The 14699-nt window shown below is 40.8% G+C and overlaps 3 non-coding genes across 3 annotated transcripts; 1 reads left to right on the plus strand and 2 right to left on the minus strand.

The window, feature by feature from the left end:
• Nucleotides 1–5088: 5088 nt before the first annotated feature.
• TRNAA-UGC lies at nt 5089–5160 on the minus strand. Its single transcript has one exon. It is a non-coding gene; the product is annotated as a tRNA-Ala (tRNA).
• A 2257-nt stretch (nt 5161–7417) lies between these two features.
• Nucleotides 7418–7491, plus strand: TRNAN-GUU. The gene has a single exon. It is a non-coding gene; the product is annotated as a tRNA-Asn (tRNA).
• Nucleotides 7492–8895: 1404 nt separating this feature from the next.
• On the minus strand, nt 8896–8967 carry TRNAA-CGC. The gene has a single exon. It is a non-coding gene; the product is annotated as a tRNA-Ala (tRNA).
• Between the last annotated feature and the right edge of the window lie 5732 nt (nt 8968–14699).

Below are 14699 nucleotides of genomic sequence, written 5' to 3' on the forward strand. Positions count from 1 at the left end.
CATCATACTTCCCATGATCCCCTCTGTCTCTTGTTGGTCAAAAACTCTTTCTCTATTCATACATCTAACAGGTACATTTTTCCATGCTCCCCTAATTTGTTTATAATATCACCCTTTGTGTCTAAATCATGTGCCCATCTTGACCTTATTTCAATAGATGGTCTGAAATGATAGTCTATATCTAGTTTCTGCCAAAATGCTCTCCAGTTTTCCCAGTAATTTTTGTCAAATAGTGAGTTCTTGTCCCCAAAACTTGGATTGTTGGATTTATCAGATACTAGATTACTATGGCCATTTACTACTGCTATTGTGTACCTAATTTATTCCACTGATCCACTATTCTATTTCTTAGTCAGCACCAGATTGTTGTGATGATTTCAATTTGTAATATAGTTTGAAATCTGGTGTTGCTAAGCCATCTTCCTTCACATATTTTGAATATATTCCCTTGATATTCTTGAACTTTTGTTCTTCCAGGCTAATTTTGTTATTTTTTCAAGTTCTATAAAATAATTCTTTGATAGTTTGATTGGTGTGACACTGAATAAGTAAAGTAATATAGGTAGAATTGTCATTTTTTATTATATTGGCTCAGTCTACCCATGTGCAATAAATATGTCTCCAGTTGTTTAGATCTGTCTTTATTTCTATGGAAAGTATTTTGTAATTTTGTTTATATATGCCTGGGTTTCTTTTGGCAGGCATACTCCCTGTATTTTATATTGTCTGCAGTTATTTTAAATGGAATTTCTCTTTTTGTCTCTTTCTGCTGGATTTTGTTGGTGGTATATAGAAATGCTGATGAGGTGTGTAGGTTTATTTTATATTCCGCAACTTTATTAAGTTGTTTTAACTAGTTTTTGGTTGATTCTTTAGGGTTCTCGAAGACTACCCTCATATCATCTGCAAAGAGTGATAGTTTTATTTCTTCATTACCTATTTTTATTCCTTCAATTTCTTTTTCTTCTCTCATTGCTCATCCCTAGTACAATATGGAATAAGCGTGGTGATAATGGACATCCTTGTTTCACCCCTGATCTTATTGGAAATGCTTCAAGTTTCTCCTTATGGATAATACATGTTCTTGGTTTTAGATAGATGCTACTTATCATTTAAAGAAAGGCTTGGCTGGGATTCAACTTTAAGGAAAGTGGGTGAATGTAGTCGAATATAGAGATTGAAAGAGTAAGGGCCTTACTTGCTGGACTCCTTCCCAGGCAACTACTGGATCACTGGAAGAGGCAGAGGGTATTTTGCAAAGCAATCTGTTCCCAAGGCATTTCCTTTCAACGACAATCACTAAAATGGCCTTATTAATAAAGGAGGAAGTATGACCTGATCAAGATATGTGACATGATTGAGATAGAGTTTATAGGAGCCAGGGAGCCCATCTATCCCAACCATTCCCTTTATCTTCATTTTAATAGATGAGGAAAATGAGTTCCAGAGACCTTCAATGATTGGTACCAGCTTACACAAAGACAAAGTGTAAGAGCCATGATTCAAATTTAGTTGCCCTATCTCAAGTATTTAAATTACCCTGCTCCCTCTTCAGATATTCCAGCAGGAAACTTGACAGTCACTGGTTGGTTGTTGTCCTTCATTCTCGAAGAGGACCAAAATGACACTATTATGCTTGAGTCAAGATTCTATGTGTCTGACTGTGGCTGATCAGGCCAATACGAGTTCAGAATGCTCTACCATAGGCTGGGCACAAATAATTCTTGTGAACATTTGGGATCAAACTTCTGCATTCTGTGTTTCTTTGAGGTGTTTCAATTCTGCTTTGCTCATAGAACACAGCATCTTCTCTGATGTGGACTCACCACACTGGGTGGTCCTGTGCCAATGTCTCCCATGTCACACAATCAATTCCAAAGTTCTTGAAACCTTGAGAATGTCCTTGTATCACTTCTTCTGACCACCATGTGAACGCTTGCCCTGTGTCAGTTCTCCATAAAATAGTCTTTTTGGCAAGCACACATTTTGCATTCGAAGAACATGGCCAGCTCATCAGAGTTACACTCTCTGAAGCAGAGTTTTAATGCTTGGCAGTTTAGTTCAAGTAAAGATCTCAGTGTCTGGTACCTTATCCTGCCAGGTGATCTTCAGAATCTTCCTAAGAGAATTCAAATGGAAGCAATTCAGTTTCCTGGCATGGCGCTCGTAGAATGTCTAGGTTTCACAGGCATGCAACAATGAAGTCAGCACCACAGCTCTGTAGACATTCAGTTTGGTAGTCAGTCTAATACCTCTTCTCTTCCATACTTTCCTTCCAAGCCTCCCAAACATTGAGATAGCTCTGGCAATGTGTGCGTCAACCTTATTATCAACGTGTACATCCCTGGAAAGTACATTACCAAGGTAGGTGAACTTATCCACAGCATTCAAAACTTCTCCATTTGCTGTAACTGATGGTTCCACATATGGGTGGTGTGGTCTTCCCTGAACATACCCTATACCTCTGACAGTCACTAGTGGGGAAGTAAAAGATGGATGTTACCCTGAATGGGCCTTATGCTGATCATAAGACCTCTAAAGATGATGGCCCAGTAAGACCAATGCAAAAGAGATCACTATTGAGGCTTACTGAACTAGGTTCATCCATCTCCAAACTCCCCAAATTTTAACTTTATCAGAGGTCCAAAAGAGAAAAAGGACTGTTGCCAGCAATGATGTATAGTGTAGGATGAAGTAATTAACACACAAACATACACACACACACACACACACACACACACACACACACACACACACACGGCTAGGTGAGTCATATAGACTGACTTTAATGGGGACACTGACAGCCTTTTATACAGATTAATTGCTGAGTCATTTGGACTTCTCATAAAACTACAATGCTGTAATGCATCAACACAGTAATATTATCATCATCTTGTTCCTGGGTATGAAACATTTGTTCCCTTGATGCTAACCATATTGAAACATTTCTGTTCTTTCCACGCAGAGAGCAGCTGCGAGCACAGTTCCTTGGCATGTCCTCTTATCCTTTGACAGCTTTGCCTTGCATAGACCTATCCTCAAATGGCCTTGCCTTAATGAGGCCTAAGAGGCCTAAACAGGATATAGCTGGCTCTCCACATGGCTCTCCACAGACTGTGGGGTCTACTTTCGCACTCCATTATCTGTCAGGTGAAGAATAATTTCCTGGTCTTTCATTTAATGTGCTACACCATCAGGTTCTATCACAACTTTTTATAACCACCCCCCAATACTTTATGTCTTTTCATACATAGGTTCAAAAAAAATCCAGTTCCCAAGCAAAAGATGACAGATCTATGGTTAGACAGTAGAGTGCCTGAAAAAGTTCCTCAAATTTTGGTGGACCATATGGCCAATATGAGTCAACAGTGTGGTGTAAGAACCAAAATACTTAAGGGGATATTGGATTGCCTTAAGAGAGATGTTGCTTCCAGGAATAAGCAAATATTTAGTGCTTGTGTACTGTGCCCCAGTCAGAATATATCTGTTGAAATGTGTTCACTTATGAAAACTACAGTTAAGAAGGATATGAACAAACTGCAGAGTCTCCAAAGGAGGCCACCAGGGTGTTGCAGGGCCTTAAGTCTACTATATAGGGGAACCACTTGAAGGAAATGAGGATATTTAGCCTAGAAAGGAGAGTTCTTCAAGTATCTGAAGGACTGCTAGGCATGTTTTAATTTTACCAAAGTCAACAGAAATAGAAGCACCGGTAGAATTTCCAGAGGCAAATTAAAGCTTGATTTCTGAAAAAGCTTCCTAACAATTAGTGCTATAAAGAAGTCTAGTGGGTGAAATGGGCTTCCTTTGAGATCAATTCCCTTAACATCCATTGAATGAACATTTGTTAAATAAGTTAGAGATTCCTTTTGGTTCAGCGGTGAACTAGATAGCTTATGGAACTCTGACAACTTGGAGATTCCATGAGTTTGTATTATTTTCATATCTGGGTAGCACATTTTAAAACGGCATGAGAGGAGCAGGTGGTGCGCAGAGAAAGGAAAGCAAGGCAGAAAAAGGACACCAGGTGGTGCCAGAAGCTAATGGAAGGATAAAAGCAACCCAGATCATTTATACTTAGGAAGAGTTTTTTTAGGACATGATAACTTTTTCAATCTGAAAGGATTCGATTCATTCTATTTAGCTGTCGTCTGAATTTTTGGAAATGTTAAATTGGAAAGACAGAGGCATTTATGTGATTTGCAAATGAATTTTTCATGCTAGGATTTTGCATTTATTCCAACAAGAAACATTCCAAAGAAAGAGCATGTCAATCAACTCTCTGAGCCTTTAAAAGCTCAGCTACAGGTAAGTCGTGCTCAGGAGATCTGGGCGCAGCAAGACCTACAGTTATCTGAAGGAAAAGAAGAGAAAAGATTCAGTCCTGGGGGGCCTAAAGGTAGCGGAGAGGAAAGGAACGGAGCAGCCTTGGAAAGAGAGGGGCGCTCTGAGGAAGAGAGAAAACAGAATGAGACTCTTGGTCTATTCTAGGAGAGTTAAGCTTCTACGCCTGGATCTAACTGTGACATTATGAAAGCGCGAGTCTGGGCGATGGGAGGAAGGTTTTTTACCAACCCTTACCTGCCTCTAGAGTGTTTCTGGCTTTCTTGTTGATTGGGTCTTGGAACTGAATACATCCCCAAGAAGGCTCGAGCAGCTTCGCTGTGCTTCCTTCACCCTCAACTTTGCCTTTTTTTCTGGCCACAATTCTCTTGCACTCTCCTCTCCACTAGTAAGCAGAAGCTGTTTTCCGTCGCTTCAGACGCCTTTTTTTTTGGCTGCCAAGGAGATAACTTTTAGGTTCACATCTGGGCAGAGGAACGACGCTGCACTTATCAAAATAATTACTGGGATTTAGGGGGTGGAAAACAGTCTTCTGTTTACACTTTCACTTAACGTCAGTGATGCTTAATGCTTAAAATTCAAAGCTCTAGAGAGTGCCCTGGAACGTTTTTTCTCTGGAGATCAGACTTCAACGAGTTAAACTAGTTACTTGGTAATTCTGACTTTGCCAAAGGGATGGAAAGGTTGGAGTCTTCTGGTATATTGTGCAAGAAGGCAAATTGACTTACAAATCAAAAGACCGCATGGAGATGCCGGGGATCGAACCCGGGGCCTCACACATGCAAAGCGTGCGCTCTACCACTGAGCTACATCCCCTCCTGTACTCGCATTTTTTTTTTATTCTTTCCCTTCAATTCAATATTTATCTCTTTGTTTTCTTGGTCCTGTCATTAAGTTAGGTGAGGATGGTATTCTTCGAAAATTCGGAAAGTACTATTAAGGAATATCTAGCGTAATCGCCGAAATGGAAACAAGAACACTATTTTCCATTGCCTTTCCTCCCCCTGAGTTCTGAGTTTTTAAAATGGAAACACAAAACCCCCGCAAAATTTGAGCAAAAGAAACTTTGCTTTTGTCGACTTTGTGTTCGACTCTTCGTGACCCCATTTGAGTTTTTTTTTTTTTTTTTTGGCAAACACTTAGCGAATTCCTTTTTTAGCTCATCTTACAGAAGAAGAAACTGAGGTAAACAGGGTTAAGTGACTTGCCAAAGGTCGCATAGATAGTAAGTTAGGTCTAAGGAGAACTTAGAATTCAACTTCCTGACTCCAGAGCCTGCACTCTATCCAGTGCACGAAAAAATCCGAAGGAGAACGCTGTGTAATTAGAAAGATCAAGCTTGACTGAGAAGAGACGAGAAAATGAAGTCCCTTCTTTGCAGGAGTTTTAGGGACACTATGGACTACGGACATATATACACATGTGTGTGGAGGGGGGAGAGGAAAGGAGGGGAGAGAGAGAGAGGGAAAGAGGGAGGGAAGGAGGGAGGACGGGGCGGGGGGAGAGAGAGAGAGAGAGAGAGAGTCTAGGTTGAATAGGTTGAAAGATTGGTTAGTGCTGCACTGCTTTTCCCCTTTTAAATTCTCTGTTACAAGGGATGGCTCACCAGGGAGGAGACAAAAGGAATATTTCGGAAAAGACAGGAAGGTAAAAACAAAGATACCAAGAAAACTTCGAATTTAAAAAGGAAACTTTATCCTGGCAGCATAACAAGGACAGGCGGGCTACGGGAAGATCTCTTAGGAAGTTACACAACCTGTGAGAGATGATGGAGAGAGGAGACTCAAAGGTCTTCCTTCTGGTACTTCTATTTACCAAGTCTCCCACAACGTTCCCGTGTCCATAGCCTTCCATTTTCATCTCCTTTCAGCTCTTAGCAACTCTGAACTCTGTTCACCATCCCCTCCTCTCTCTGCTTCACCACACTTTCCTAGCACTTCTCCCTGTCCATGGTTCCTCCTGGACCCCTTAATGACCAGGTCTACCTTCTCGGCTTTCTCTTTGTACTCTCTCTGCGTAAGAGTGGAACCCCGCAGATGGAAAGAGGAACTGAGGAGTTCTTTTTGGGTGTGGGAGGGACGAAGATACAAGCCTCCAATTTGATCTTAAATCCGGGGAGGTGGTGAGGACTTCCCGGAAGAGACTTCTTGGTAATTTGACCTCCTGGGTCTGGAGCCCAGAAGTCAGGGCTGGAAATTGATCTGAGTGAGGGCCATTGACATTTTGGAGTGGAAAGATGGGTAAATACGTAGGGAAGAACTCAAAGAGGCAGAGGACAAGAAAAGCTGGTTAGTAAAACACTTTGGTAATTAGGGATCCGCTTTGCAGAGTCCAAGAGAAAGGAAAACTTCGGTGGGCCTGGGGAAAGGGGCCACTGTCCCTTTGGCTAATAAGCAGTCGAGGGCACTAATGGTCAAGCTACAGAAACTTCTCTTCTTGGCAGTTACAGCAGACCCAAGTCTAGGGAGGAAAGTACGTACCTTGTCCCCAAGGTCAAGCGGGAATGGGTCCTCTGGGCACCCTGACAAGACTGTCGTGGGTAGATCGAGATCTGTGATTTTGAATTTTATTTATTTTATTTGTATAATTTTGAATAAATTCAAGCTCAAAGAAGAAGTCGAAAAGGAAAGGACAAATTTCCCCTCCCAGAACGCGAAACTAGGAGGGGAAAAATGCCAGCCTGGCTTCCTCTTTGCTTCCCATTGCAATGCCTAGCCCTTATTGGCTGGCCTCTGGAAGGGATATAGGATTCGGGGTGTCCCCGACTGAGAGAGTTCCCTGGCGGCTTACAGGAGGTTTCGGGGTTTTTAGTTAGGCAGCTGTCCTGGGACACCGAAGTGAGAAGAGTCGGTGCAGCTTAGAGCATTGGAGTCCCAGGAGGAAAGATGTGTGCTGTGATTCCTACTTTGAAATCCTCTTGGGTTGACTTTGTTCTATATGCATATTGACACTTTACTCCCTCTTTGAAGTTCCCTGGAAGAAAAGATAATCTGTGATTACTAAACTCTTGTCATGCTTAAATTTTTTTTTTCTGTCTCGAGTCTCAATTTGACCAAGCTTGCAGAACCATGGTGTCTCTGTGGCGCAATCGGTTAGCGCGTTCGGCTGTTAACCGAAAGGTTAGTGGTTCAAGCCCACTCAGGGACGTGTTTAGAGATTTTACTATTCCCCTGAATATTACCTTCCCCCTCCCCTCCCCCCCCCACTCTTTCCACTTTGTTTCCCCTTTTCTATAGGCTCTGGCTGGAAATATAATTCATAGTCTCCACACTAGACCTCGCTATAGTGAACTCCTTTATAAGCAAACTCCCCCCCTTCCAATGGAGGCAAGCACCATCTCATTGTGATTGAATAAAATGAATAAAAGGGCGTTTATTAGGAGTATACCATAGTAAAATTTGGATTTGTTTTTTAGTTAAAAGAGAGGTTCTCTGCTCTAAAAGAGCTTTTATTACATTAAGCAAGACAACACATCTAGGAAATTGGTGACCAGAGAGGAGTGTTTTGTACTGGGGAGTGCAGAGGAGAATTTGGGACTGTGGGTTGGAGGAATAAACCTCATCCCAGGCTATAGGTATGTGGCATCGAGAAATGGCCCTAGTGGATGGCAGTATGGGATTGTAGCTGAAGTATGACTCTGGTTTCTAGAGGCATCCAGTAGATATTCTGAGCTGAGGAGATTCGTTTGTACCCAGTCTCCAGTCACCTGGATTGGACACTAAAGTAGAAGACAGTGAATGATTATCCCCAGGAACTGGGTCTTGGTTTTTGGATGATGTGGTATGGAGGTCCGGGACTTAGGTTGGGTGGGTCTTAGAGAGTTATCTAGAGCCCTGGTAACTAACCCATGGTTACACAACTACTATATATTAAAATAAGGCCTTAATAACGACTCCAAAGATCTGTATCATTATCCAATAGTACACATGGCCCCTCTGTTTGGAGGCCCTTGCAACCTTAAACTCAACTTGTCCAAAAACAGAACATTATTTACCTTACCATCACTCCCCAGAAACTGTTGGATGTCTTCCTTATTTCTTTCTTTTATGGATACAGTAGACAAGGGAGAAGTAAAGGGAACCATGCCAAAGACAGACTCTTGAAATAAGGAGCAGAAAAAGGTCTGAGGAGCTTCCTGAGAGGCAGAAAGGAGCTAGAGAACTGGCAGTGGGATCGATGTCTCTGAAGCATAAAGTTATTCATGATGTCAGTTGTAGCTGCCTCATTTTAGGAAGAACATTGACATGAGTGAGTATGGGCAAGTTAATTAGCCTCCCAGTGTTGCAAGCAACTCTAGAAATCGATGCATGATCTGCATCAGCATTGATTTCAACATCTGGGAGTTGATTATGTTTCAGGGCCGAAAATACCCAGCACAACAGGTTGAGGAAAGAACCTTAAGGGACACTGGAAATGACAGGTGCATGTCTGCATCTGGTGGGGTCACTTTCAGTAAACTGGAAATATTTATCTTGGAGAAGGGAAGATCTAGGGCCGCGCATTTCCAAGGAAATATGTGGGGTAATTACGAAAAAACACAATAACCTAACCTGGAGATGCCGGGGATCGAACCCGGGGCCTCATACATGCGAAGCATGCGCTCTACCACTGAGCTACATCCCCAGCGACAAGATGATGTGCTTAAGGAGAGACTCAGATGTGTCGTTTGTGGTGCTCTCAAACGGTCGGTTTTGTATTTCTATCTTCCTGGTCATAGAACCTGGACCCACAGTAAGATAGATGACTCAGAGAACTGACACTCAAAGGATTACGGTGGCAGAGCAGGTGGGTTGGATCACTATAGCGGCCTCTCCCAGCCGGGTCTGCGGATGTCCAATTTCATTCGCTTTTGTTAAAAATCCTGGTTATGATAGAAAGAAATAAAATCACAATCTAAAGAAAGAACACGGAGTGGAGGGACTCTGGTTGACATTCACTAGCGGAGGGAGAAAAGCCGTTGTTCTGGTTGGGCACTGAACGCGCATGGTGGTTCATAATCAAACGCAGCGTATTGCCGCCAGCAAAATGAGTATTTCCATTCACAGCTCAGGGGAGAAGGTTAGTGCGCTCACTTCCCTCCCCTCCCCCCAACACTCCTTTCACTCTGAGCTTTTACTTTTAAGGTCCAGCACCCAGATTCTCCGGAGGACCTAGAACGGCTCTTTGACACCCTACAAGGACAGCCTCTGTGCATGGTGTAGAATCGTGGCAGGCCTAGCAGCCAGAAAAACCTGATTTCAAGAACTGCCTCTGTCATATACTAGCTGTGTGACCATGGAAAATAGTTCCCTTCGCATCTCCATCCTCTCACCTCCAGCAGCTTTCTAAGACTGTAGGGAGTCCCCACACCTGGAGCTCCCTGCTCCTTCCATTAGATCACAGGTCTGGACACCTCAAATCAAAAAAGAAAATCACAGCAAAAGGAACACAAAATTAGATGATTCTGCTTTTAAAATCAGCTATTAAGAATTACTACCTTCCTAGCTCCCTCCCTGGAGAAGGGAAGAAGAGCTTAGGAGAAACTGACAGTATTCAGCTCTTCTGACTTTTTTTTCACCCAGGCCAGCAGATTCTGCCCAAACTTCACTCTGCTCCGCCATACGTCTCTAAAACTTAGTAGCCTCCACCTGCCCTGGGAAAGTAGAGGCCAAAATAGTCTGTTAGGTTCTTAGTGTCTTAGTATCCTTTTGAGTGAAGCCAGAACTGTCCTATCAAGTCCCTTAGGAATAGATCCTTTCTGGTGGAGGAGTGGAGGTGGAAGAGTGGGAGTATCAATCATGGCAATCTATTTAAAATGTCTACCCAAACCACACAATAGGTCCACTAAACCAAGTGACCATGCAAAGATATTTTAACTGTTACAGGAATTATATTTAGAAGGGTGGAGATTCAGCCATATACTTTGGGGTTTGTAGAAAATCAGCAAACTAGTTAGCATTTGAGAATTGCAATGTCTGGCCAGCCAGTGGCATAAAAACTTCCAGTTTCTGAGAGAAAGTTGGTTAGGGGATTCCCCTCCATCTCCTCTGTTTCCCTACAACCACCACCAAAGGATGACCTTGTAGACTTCAGAGTCAGAGGATTTGGACTTATCATCTCCCAGTGGGATCCCAAATAATGGTTACTAGTAGTGGCGTTTGCAACTGGAGCCAAGGATAAACTAGGTATACAGAGGAAAAGCCGCTTCAGAACACTAGAAAGAGCCTAGCAGAAAATTTTACAGTACCGAAGAGGAACATCTAAAGACTCTTCCTTTGCCACCTGCGCTCCAAGATTGAACCCACTTTCTCTTAGACTCTGTATGTACTTTTGGTGGAATATATTGCAGATTTCAGGATAGAGGTTGAGTGTAAATGTACCAATTGTTCCTATTACACCTCCTTAGTAAATACCCTTTTCTAAAAGCTAAGAAAGCCTGGCAGACTAACTTATCTGATAATCTAAAAGAAACACATGGATTGAGCTCATGAGCTGTAATAATAGGAGAAAACCCCACCCCTTTTGGATTGCCCCTTGGAACCTGAGTGAAACGAGCAGTAGCTGCCTTTTGAGGGCTTAACTTGCCAATGAGAGTGGACATTCATTCAAACAGTAGCCTGGAAGCTCAGAATCAGTGGCAATAAATTGACAGTACAAATCTATTAAATCTCTTTTCCTGTGGCTACAGGCACAGCTTCCCTAGGCACCCAGGAAAAAAAGCCAGCCACAATTACTAAGATAAATTTGATTCCCTAAAGAAATACCTTTTTATCTTCTCCCAGTGATTGTCCATAGAGATCAAGTGCCCTTTCTGGAAAAGGGTCTGGCATGTCTTATCTCTTTATCTGAAGAATACTTTGGATGATTTTTTTTTTTTGTCATTAGAATCAGCATTGACAGAGACCTCACAGTTCATCTCCTTCAATGGACCAGATTGAAAGCTCTCGACAACATTCCCTAAGAGTGTCTAGCCTCCCCTAGAAGGCTGCTAAGTAAGGGAGAATAGACTGCCTCCAGAGGAGGCCCATTTCACTTTGGGAATAGCTCCATTTTAAGGAAATTTTTTCCTAAAAGGAAAAATTTTAATTTTTTAACTTCTATTTATTGCTCTTACTTTTGCCTTCTGGAGCCAATTGGAGCAAATCTAGTCTGTCTCCCAGTACTTAAAGACAAATATCATGAGATTCTTAAGGCTTCTTTATTCCAGGCTATGCTTTTTTTTTTGGCCAGGTAAAACCAGTGAGTTTTTTCCTTGACTTACATTTATTTGTTTTTATTAATTTTATTTTTAATATACTGGAATAAAATAAGCATTTCCATAACATAGTACAATAATAAAATGATTGTACATGAAACTACTAATCTACTATGCACAACTTGCTATTCCTTTCAAATATACAACAAAATTATCCTGTAAATTTCCTTTTAACCTTTTTTTTCTTCCCAATCCCCCCACCCAAATGTCAACCATTAGACACAAAGAGGGGTGTGTGTGTGTATGCATATATATATTATATATGTATACATACATGTGTGACATTATGCTATATACAGTTATATTTATCAGTTCTTTCTTTGGGTGCAAATAGCATCTTTATTCAAATGTCTTTTATAAATAATTTGACTATGCTTTTAAGTCCTTTCATCATCCCCGGTCACCTTATCTCAATTCTCCCAAATTTATCAATGTCCTTAAAATAAGAATAATTTAGAAGCCTGGCTTTTATATTCTTAGAAATCTTTTTTTAAAATAAAAACTCATTCAAATACCCCTAGTATTTGTCAAGGTAATTACAAAGTCCTTCACAGGAATATAGAAACATTTAAATCCTCCAGGAGAGAAGTTAAAAGCAATGTGCAAGAACTTTCTCTGGAGTCTCCCAGATTAGTTCCAGCAGAGCCTTAGAGATGATTTTCAATCTTTCTAGTGGGAATAGTTGGGCCCAACTCTTCAGAGTGATTATGGATCTCCTTTAGGAGCCTCTATAGTTTTATAGAGGATATGTAATTAATACAAGGTCAATGGAAGTACTTTACCATCTATTCAGAATTTAATGTCCCTTCAAAAAAATTGGTACAAAACACGGAGTCTGGTTTTTTGTGAGGGGATTTTTTTTCAGTCAGGAAGGAGGGGTGCCATTTTATATCTGTGTGCCAGATTATGAAAAACTGAAATGATAAACCCCATCAAACTTGTTAGGCTTATATGAACCTTGGTGAATGGATAGGCCTTGGGACATCTATAATAACAGATTTTTGGACACTTTGAACAGCCAAAGTCTCAAGGACTCTAGCGGGGTTGGTTTTCAGGAGTCAATTAACAGGTGTCACTGGTGAGGGTGTAGGTCTTTTCATAATAGAGTAGATTGGGTCCAAAGCCCTTTTTTAGAAGTGCCAGATTTCATGTCATATGCATAGCTATGTCAAGTCAATATAGACTAATGTGAACCTAAAATTTAGGCATACTTTTGATTGGCTTCCCCAATAAAATATTATCAGTGACTCTGTTGCTTATATGCTAAAATTCAACTCCTGAAACTGGCAAGACCTTCTAAAATCTGGCTCCAAAAACATTTCAAGCAAGTTGTTCTATGCCAAGTTGTTCCAGTGACTGGAACATTAATAGATTCTTGATATTGTTCTGTATTCTCCTAACTCCAAACATACTAATGATTAAAATATACTTTCCCCCCCTGTTTAAGTTCTATTATTTCAGGGTCCAGCTCAGGTGCAACCTGCTTTGTGAAACTTTCCCTAATGCCTTCAGTCATCTTTCCCATTTCAAATATTTCTACTGCACATTGTTTGGATCTCCTTCACCTCTATACTTCCAAATACTAAACACCAATTGTCTGTATTTCATAATCATAATTACATCCAAGTAGTAAACTCCTTGATGGCACACATTTCATTATTTTTCTTCTTTGGACCTTTAGCATGCAGCTCAGGATCTTGTATAATAATGATTGCGCTCACTAAAATGTTGTTTAATCAATCAAGTTGTTGAAATGACAAAATGCACCCTGAGAGCAGTTGGAATTCATAGGAAATAGCTGGATTTTTAAGGAATCTAGCATTGTTGGTGATTATGATTAACCAAACTCAATCATATGGCTCCTCACATAATCTAGCAACCACAGGGTCCCTTTGCAACATATCCAGAAGCTTAATCACTTCCTTTCTGAGATTACTTGTCTAAAGTTTTTCACTTTAGTGGTTAGCAGAATACAAATTTGGCACTCAACAACATAAATGGTGGGTGCCTCATGGAAAGAATCAACTAGCTTTGTTCAGAGAGGCCCAGCACCAGGCAGTTGACCATTTATTAAGCATCTACTATGTAATAGCCCTGTGCTAGGCACTGCAGATACAAAGAAAATATTTTTAAAAGTCCCTATCCTCCGAGAGCATACAGTTTACAAGATAAGAAAATTACCCAGATAACTAAGTAAAAGACAACTTAAGAAAAGAAGGGGAAAACACTAGAAACTCAGTTTCTTGTAAGAAGCAGCACATTAGCAGAGACTTAAATGATGCTAAGGATTCTAAGAGGCAGATATGAAGAAGAAGTCCAGTTCAGGCTGGGGGATGGCTTTACAGAAGCATGCAAATGGAAAATGGAATCCCAAGTTCAGAAAATAACATTTTGCCAATTTCAATAGAATACTGAGTATGTGAATAATAATAATAATGTGAAATGAGTCTGGATGAATAGGTTATATTAAGATTGTGAAAGATGTGAAGTATCAATCTGAAGAGTTTGTATTTTATTTTTGAGACAACGGGGAGTCACTGGTTGCTTACTGAGTCTGTCGTTCTGTGATCCTAACAAAATCAACCACTTTTCCTGTAACTATACACCACTTTCGAAGCCTTCATGTTCTGGTGTTTCTCTAGCTGAAATTCTTCCTGCTGCCTCTACTGGGTCAATAATTGTGATGACAGTGTTAAAATTATCATAATTTCTTATACACACACACAGCTACAATAACAGAAGTTTCCATTTCACTATACAATAATGGAAACTACAAGTCAAATTATGAGATGGTCTTATTAGTTCAGATGAAAGAAGATTCTCATTTTGTTTTGGATCCACTGACTAAAGAAGGATTATGCTTTAAAGAAGTTGGGTCTCCTCTTTTCCCCTTCCACTGGAAAAGTTTTGTGATAGGAAAGAGATATAAGTAAGAAGATGAGTTAACCACTCTGAAAAGAATTTCAAGGGACTGAAGATGTTTTTGGTAGTGGATGGGGCAGCATTTAAATAGCAATTAGAGCTAGGAGACCAGCCTGTGGATCCTGTCTAAGAAGACCAGTTATTATTACCCCTTCCATTTGGCACAGTTGAGATCAGTGATTTACCAGTTCTGTTCCTC

This window comes from Trichosurus vulpecula, chromosome 6, assembly GCF_011100635.1.
Source record: "Trichosurus vulpecula isolate mTriVul1 chromosome 6, mTriVul1.pri, whole genome shotgun sequence".
NCBI lineage: Eukaryota > Metazoa > Chordata > Mammalia > Diprotodontia > Phalangeridae > Trichosurus > Trichosurus vulpecula.